An 8,766-nucleotide genomic window follows, 5' to 3' on the forward strand; every position below is an offset into this window, starting at 1 on the left:
TAGGCCAAAATAACAATTTACTTCCTAAAATCAATATCCGTTAAGTAACTTAACAGAATCTGTTATTTTTTATTTTGTCACATCATACTGCTACACTAAATTAACCTAATCTCTTATATCCCCAACATTTTACTCTATGCATAACCCTCTCTCATTTTCATTTTTCTCCCCCATGATTTGAGAGCATTTTGCGAGAGTTTGATGGTCACATATATTTTGTGAAGCGGCTGAGGAAGATGAAGATAAGGATGAGGGAAGATTACACACGGAGTAAAATTTTGGGATATAAGAGATTAGATTAATTTACTGTAACAGTATGTCGACGTTGAGTGATGGCTGATGTGTAATTTTAGCTGGCGTTGTAAAATGATGTGAAAAATCATAATTGTCATTTTTGAAAGTCAAAAATTAATAATAACATATATCACGTTTTTATTGGGTAATGGGTATGACGTGGCAAAGTGACCAATTTTGTTAACTTACTTAACAAAAATTGATTTTAAGGAGTAAACTGTTATTTTGGTATACCTTGAGAACCTATAAATTATTTTTTATACCATGGTGAGTGATTTGTAATTTAGGCCAACTATATAGACCTATAAATTATTTTTTAATTATACTATAGAGTACGTGATTTGTAATTTTGGCCAACCACAAGGATCAATTTTACACTTATCCAATTTTTTCATTATTTAGGGTTTCCGGCATGGCGTACTCAGAAATTTTGGATACAAGGGTAAACAAATATGTTTGAATAGAAGATTAAATTAATATATAAAAAATAAAATTAGTATCGGGTTAATATTGAAAAAAAAAAAAAAACAGAATAACTAGGTTTTAATATGTTCCAATTTTTCAACTCAAATATCTATTAAAATAAAACCTGACATTCTGTCTTTTCTTCTTAGTTGTATAGCTTCAGCTCATTCGTTAACATTCTTAGCAGGTTCACTAAATTTTATTCACCAAAATAACTAAAATACATTTTTCTCTATTTTAACTATCCACTTTTTTAAAGCACTCTCAACAGCCTCACTATTTTAATTATCAACTTTTATTATTCCATTTAAATATTATTTTTCAAATACTTCTTTATATATATATATATTTTTAACTTTTTCAAAGAATAAGGAAGGAGAGAGAAAATTTATATTATTTTTTATTTATTTTGTGAGTGAACAGTACTCACTATCTTTAGTAAATACTGTTTACTCACAATTTTATTTTGATTAAAATGGTAAGTCTGAAAAGTAAAGATTTAAACCACTTTTGTCAAATTACCTCTTCAAAATAACAAAACAAATGATTTTGGTGAAGCTGCAAAGAGCTGTCTAACTACGTTATGAACTTTTTTATGTTACTATTGCTTATGCTTAATTTTTTTTAATAACAAATTTGGGTTATTTGAGATTTGGGTATAAAATGATTTTTGTTCTAATAGGGGGCCGTGGGCGAAGCACTTTTTTTTTTTTTTTTTTATGAGCAAGGATAAAGCTTAATTATTTTAACATAAATATATAAATTTAAGTATTTATATACTTATATTATATTTAGAAAAAATTAAAAAAATATATAAAAAAGTGCCACCGGCATATAAATTGCCACATTTAGAAATGGGTTTCACGGAATTATTGAAGATGAGCATGACGTGAAAGAAAAGCACATGGCCTGGGATATGATCAAGTGGTAGCTGGGGTCCTGGGGAGGACAAAAGAGCATCGGCTGGACCAATTTAGGTTTAAGCCATGAATTTTATTAATGGACATCTCGATGCCACGTGGCGCTGCTCCATTCGCTAGTGTGGGATGCAGATCCTGGACCACCTTGATGCTTGTGGGAGGAAAGTTCGTTGAAGTTTCGTAAGGGACAGGTTTGTCAGAGTGAAAATGTGCACAAAATGCGCAACACGTAAGATTATTAGTGACAGTGATGCCAAGGCCAAAGGGTAAAATGATGAGGAGGGCCGGCTATCAGTTCGGTCGGTATCGGTGTCGTTGTCGGTAGAAGTATTTTTGCTTATCGATTCATGAAAGTCAATTAATTAACTGGTTTTATATTGACAAATAATAGTTTCAATTTTTGAGTAAATAAGTAGTCGATTACAAGTTTTTATGTTAAGATTTATAAATTTTCTTGTAATTATAACATTAGTAAAGCATTTGCTTTATAAATGAAAAGAAAAAGTAAATTCATGGAATATGGACTAAAAAAAGAACAACCAAAACACAAAAAAGAAACCTACCGGATAAAATTTAAAATTCACTTGAAAAATTGGTTAAGTCGATTAATTGTCGGTTAACTGACAAAAATAAATTTCAACTGCCTAACAAACCGAACCGAATCGATGTCGAAATAGTATTTTTATTTCGCCTATTGACTACCGGAAGTCGGTTATCAATTCGTTTTAAAGATTCGATGGTGGTCGGTAGGTGATAAACGGTTAATTTGCCCACCCCTATAAATGATTGAGAAATGGTATTAATCGGTCAACTTCTTGCTTAATTTGTTCGACTATTTTCCCTTGCAATAATAAGGTTGATGCGATTTTAAAAAGTGCAATTTAAAAATATGGATTTTAAAATGTGTGATTTAAAAATGTGATTTTTTTAAATGCAATTAAGTATTTGGCAAAATTGTAGTTTGACATTTAAAATCGCAATTTAACCTTTAAAAAAAAAAAAAAAAAAAAAAACAACAACAACTCTTTTCCTGCGATTTGAAATAGTTGATTTTCTATATTTTCAAATTGCAATTTTTTAAATGCTATCCCAAACAATCTATTTTCTGTAATTTGATTTAAAATTGAACTTTTTGTCTATGCAATCACAATGTTAAACGCACCTTAAAAATATATGCCTATTTTTAGAGTTCGAGTTCGAAAAATTAAGGTTCCATTGGGTTTGCCAAATTTAATAAAGAGATGATACACGAGCTCTCATTTCCAACCGTGAACTTCAAGAACTTCGTAGCTAAGTCCTTCAACTTAAGAATTTTCCTACAATTTATGTAGCATTTTGTTGGATTTTAAGTTGCCAAAAGTTTCTCCCTTTTAGCAAGTTCATCTTAACCTAAGCTACCCAAAGAGAATCGGATTAAGCAAAAAGGTTCTAAGTATGCTTTAATATTGCAGCTATGTTCCATTCTTCTAATCTTTTAAGCCCTAGTCCACCTTTCTTTGGTGTACAATTTACCTCTTCATTTCCACTTCATAGAAACTAATTGGACCTTTGTTCAATGGCATTGATAATTTTCTTCGGAAACGTTCGGGCTCATTTGGGAGTGCGGTTTATATCATCAACAATGGGAATGGTAGAGTTGGGCTCCGAAACCTTCACATGAGTGTTGTGGCTTCTTTCCTCTTTTGCCCTCTCTTGGTTATCTTTAGTAGGCATAGACACTTGGTTGTTCACTTGTTTCCCTGATCTCACTTCTCAGTGCTACAATGGCTTGCACATGTTCTTGCCCATGAGTAGGGGCAGAAGAACTTCCAACAACAAATTGCCATTTTGGTTTAGGCACATGTTGACTAGGAAACTTTTCCTTCTCTCTTTCACCCAATTGATTTGCTAACTGGCCAATTTGCCCGTCCATCTTGGCAATAGCTTGAGTGTTGACCATGGTGGAGTTCTTAATCTCATGTATAGGTTGGCCAATTAGCTGCATGAACGCTTTCAGTGTGTCTTCCAAAGATGATTGTGGTGCAGATGGTGGCACTTGAGTGGTAGATTGAAAATCAGGAGGCTGGCCTTGATGAGCTGAGCAGAAATGATTCTGAACCTGTGAAGGAAATCCAGAAGGGTATTGATTCTGAGTATGATTAGAAGCTCATCCTTGATTCAGTGGTTGATTTTGCCTCCAAGAGAAATTGGGGTGATTCTATCACCCTGGATTATAGGTCTCAGCAAAAGGTCCACTTGATGGTTTCCTATAGTCGTTGAAGGCATTGACTTGCTCCATCGAACACTCGGCAAAAGATCAATTTTGGGCCAGGGCATTGGGCTAGTACAATATGAACATCCTTCAACTTGGTGAGCATTTGTTGAATTAATTGATTGGCTCACAAAGAGAGCTTCGACCTTATGAGTGAAAGCCTCGACTTTCCATTTGAAATCAGCATCATCTTTTACCTCATAGATGCCTCCCTTCTTCAGAATTTTAAATGACTTATCCCGGCGACTTGAAAAATCCCACTGTTGAGAACTGTCAGACAATTTGTCCAAAGATTTATAGGCTTCATCTCCTATAAGACTTAAGAAACCTCCACCATTCTTGGACTCAATCATGTTACAGTTAAGTTGAGTCAAACCATTATAGAAAAATTGAATGAGCCGCCAAGTCTCAAATCCATGGGGTGGGCATTTCAAAATTAATTCTTTAAATCTTTCCCAGCTTTCATAGAATTTCTCTTCCTCTTCCTGAGTAAAACCGTTAATCTCCTAACGGAATTCATTGACCTTGGACATTGGGAAGAATTTATTCAAGAACTTGTTGACCAGGGTTTCCTAAGAAGTGATGGATTCGAGCATGTTGGATTTTAGCCAGGCTTTCACCCTATCATGTAGGGAAAAAGAAAACAACCTAAGACAAACTGACTCCTCAGATAAATCTTGAAACCTAAAAGTCGAACAAATATCCAGGAATGTCTTCACATGACTGTACGGATTCTCATTCTCTAAACCATGAAAAGAGGGAAGCGGTTGAATGACATGGGGTTTCAGATCAAAATGAGTAGCATTAGTCGCAAGCAATATGCAAGATGGAGGATTGGTAGCGATGGGTGCGAACAACCCCCTAAGGGTCCTAGCTTCTTCCCAGTTTTTCGAAATTTCTTCCATTGCTTCAGAATTTTCTGACCCAATCGGTGTTCTTAGATTCCTTATAGAAGTTCTTTCAATTTTGGGATCTAAGGGTGTTAGCTCCAGGTTCAAAGATCGACGACCAAGCATGCACTAACACAATTAAATTAAGCTACAAAACACAATTACCACAAAAATAAACAGAATTACAAAAATAAATGCAAACAAAAACTAAAAACGCACAAATGGGCCAAAAAAAAAATTGGCAATTTTTTCAGCTACTAATCTGCCGCAAGTGTTGTCCATTGTGTTGGTGCGCTTGAGCGCAAGGTAGATGGGATTGAGGGCAGGTGAGCTGATTCGTCTGATGCTGCTGCCTGGTGCGTCTGATGCTGCTACATTGGCTGCGAGTGCGCTCGATCCCCACAGGTGTGCGCTCGATCGCACTTCCGTTGGTGTGAGGAAGATGATTTGCCAGAAGCTGCAAAACAGTAACAATTTTTTTTTTTTTAATCTTTTTTTTCTCTCTCTCTCTCTCTCTCTCTCTCTTTTTCTAAGTGCACAAAAACAAAATATAACCAAATTGAAAAATCTAAGCTGAACCTAGTTCCGAAAGTTGAGTGATTTTTGAACAGAAAATGAAGAAGCGAGACTCCAACGTAGAGGCCAAATGCTCGGAGTCGACAAGCCAACGCTAACCCCTAGCGGTACATGTAACATGCGCCACCGTTAATGCGAAAAACCAGGAAAAAATCGAAAGGCGAGAGGAGAGAGAACATAGCGTTTTTTGTTTGTCGTGTAGTATTCAATAGTTGAAGATAAGTTAACAAATCAGTAAACATTAAAGTGGTTATAAATGTGCTAGGAAAAAAATAGGCAGTAACAAACTGAACCTTTATGACATAGAAACTATGACAAAACCATCACATAGTGAGAAATTGCTTTGTTGGATGCCAATCTCAAATTTGAATTTTCTACAGGTAGCAAACATAAAAAGGAAGTGTACCTGATAAGTTTCTGTGTCATGGCTCTTTGCCTTTTGCTTTTCTATCAGTGCAGTTTAGCCCATCAATTTACATTTCACAATTTGGAAGAGATACCAAAAAAGCAAAACATCAATGGGACAATTTATTTAGGAGAAAGACAATTATTCACGAAACATGGATCAGATTTCAAATCTCAGTATTGGTTTATATAGATTTATCCTTTCCTCTTACCTAGGCACAAGGCTGAAAAGCTCAAAATATGGAACTAACAAGACCAACACACTGAATTTGGCTAGGAAGATAAGTGTAAATTTACTTGTGACATGAAAAAATCCAAAACCGCAAAGCCAATAGATGCTTCTAGGAGGAAATATTTCATCCAATGTGTTAGTTTTTTTAATCTTTTGGTGGGACTACAACGACTAGTTCAAGTTATAACTATGAAGGCCATTTATGAAAGCACAGTAAAACTTAACCTAGCTATAGTACTTTTCACCTTATGCGATTGAAAATTGACCAACTTTCATAACAAATTAAGCATCTATGCATAGAATTGTTTTAACTTTTTATTTACTTGGTTGAGTTCTTCAACATCATGTATCCTCACTTTAAGTCAATATCACGAAGAAGCGAGACTCCATCGTAAAGGCCAAATGCTCGGAGTCGACGAGCCGACACTAACCCCTAGCGGTACGCGTAGGGGTGGGCAGAATAACCGATTACCGATTATCGGCTGTGTACCGGTTTCGACCGAACCGATATTAACCGTAACCGATATACCGATATCCTTATTTGTTAAATTTTTTATACCGGTATGCTTATCGGTTCGGTTCGGTCCGGTTAGACATTTTATATCGGTTAACCGTTTAACCGATATAAACCGTTAAGTATGGATGCCAAAATAATATAGTTATGGAATTATATATATACCTATATAATCTTATCTTAATTTGAGTTTAGGTAGGTTTGATTTTTTTTTTTTAGTGATGGCATTGGATGGGATTTCTTTGTCTTTGATGAAAGCATTTTTCATTAACTAGTTTTGTTAGTCTAATTAGCATTTATTATGTTAATTAGTCCATTTGCTTTGGAAAAATGTATTTTATAATATAAAAAAAAAGTTGTGGTGGATCAATATAAAAAAGCTTCAATTTTTAGCGCCAAAAACAAATATTTGGGTCCCAACAAAAAGTATTTGGGCTCTCAAAAGTCAAAAAAACTCATTTTTGACCCAACAAAATAAATCAATATAAAGCTCACGGTTATCGGTTAACCGGTTTAACCGAATACCGTTATAACCGATAATTTCGGTTAAAATTCTTATTGGTTTGGTATCGGTTAATAAACCGTTTAACCAAAAATTATCGGTCAATAACTAATAAGAGCCAAAACTGGACCGTTTTGACCGATACCCAGGCCTAGGTACGTGTTAACACGCACCACCGTTAATGCGAAAAACCAGGAAAAAATATAAAGGCGAGAGGAGAGAGAACAAAGCGTTTTTTGTTTGTTGCGTAGTATTCAGTAGTTGGAAGAGAAATTAACAAATCAACAAACATTAAAGTGGTTATACATGTGCTAGGAAAAAAAAGAGGCAGTAACAAACTGAACCTTTATGACACAGAAACTATGACAAAACCATCACATAGTGAGAAATTGCTTTGTTGGATGCCAATCTTAAATTTAAATTTTCTACAGGCAACAAACATAAAAACGAAGTGTACCTGATAAGTTTCCGTGTCATGGCTCTTGGCCTTTTGCTTTTTTATATGTGCAATTTAGCCCATCAATTTACATTTCACAATCTGTAAGGGATACCGGAAAAGCAGAACATCAATGGGACAATTTGAGAAAGACAATTCTTCACGAAATATGAACCAGATGAAAAGTTAAAACAACTCAACCAAGTACATAGACGCTTAATTTGTTATGAAAGTCAATTTTCAATCGCATAAGGTGAAAAGTATTATAATTCTTTCTCCTGAATAAATTGTCCCATTGATGTTCTGCTTTTCCGATATCTCTTCCAGATTGTGAAATGTAAATTGATGGGTGAAATTGCACATATAGAAAAGCTAAAGGCCAAGAGCCATGATACAGAAACTTATCAGGTGCTCTTCGTTTGTATGCTGGCTGCCTGCAGAAAATTCAAATTTGAAATTGGCATTCAACAAAGCAATTTCTCACTGCGTGATGGTTTTGTTATAGTTTCTGTTTCATAAAGGTTTAGTTCGTTACTGCCTCTTTTTTTCCTTGCACATGTATAACCACTTTAATGTTTGTTGATTTGTTAATTTCTCTTCCAACTTTTGAACACTACACGACAAGCAAAAAACACTATGTTCTCTTTCCTCTCTTCTTTCTATTTTTTCTTGGTTTTTCGCATTAACGGTGGTGCGTGTTAACGCGTACCGCTAGGGGTTAGCGTCAGCTCGTCGACTCCGAGCATTTGGCCGAAACAATGGAGTCTTGCTTCTTCGTGATATTGACTTAAAGTGAGGATACATGATGTTGAAGAACTCAACCAAGTAAATACAAAAGTTAAAACAACTCTCTGCATAGATGCTTAATTTGTTATGAAAGTTGGTCAATTTTCAATCGCACACGGTGAAAAGTATTATAACTAGGTTAAGTTTTACTGTGCTTTCATAAATGGCCTTCATAGTTATAACTTGAACTAGCCGTTGTAGTCCCACCAAAAGATTAAAAAACTAACACATTGGATGAAATATTTCCTCCTATAAGCATCTATTGGCTTTGTGGTTTTGGATTTATTCATGTCACAAGTAAATTTATACTTATCTTCCTAGCCAAATTCAGTGTGTCGGTCTTGTTAGTTCCATGTTTTGAGCTTTTCAGCCTTGTGCCTAGGTAAGAGGAACGGATAAAACTATATAAACCAATAATGAGATTTGAAATCTGGTCCATGTTTCGTGAAGAATTGTCTTTCTTCAAGTAAATATTATACACTTGTATACCCCAAG

At 34.9% G+C, this 8,766-nt stretch overlaps 1 non-coding gene across 1 annotated transcript; it reads left to right on the forward strand.

Annotated features, from left to right (window-relative positions):
* The first annotated feature begins 4,341 nt into the window (after positions 1-4,341).
* Positions 4,342-4,448, forward strand: LOC132176760 (small nucleolar RNA R71). Its single transcript, XR_009439613.1, has one exon. It is a non-coding gene; the product is annotated as a small nucleolar RNA R71 (small nucleolar RNA).
* The last annotated feature ends 4,318 nt before the right edge of the window (positions 4,449-8,766 follow it).

The sequence above is a fragment of the Corylus avellana genome, chromosome ca3 (genome assembly GCF_901000735.1).
Source record: "Corylus avellana chromosome ca3, CavTom2PMs-1.0".
Lineage (NCBI taxonomy): Eukaryota > Viridiplantae > Streptophyta > Magnoliopsida > Fagales > Betulaceae > Corylus > Corylus avellana.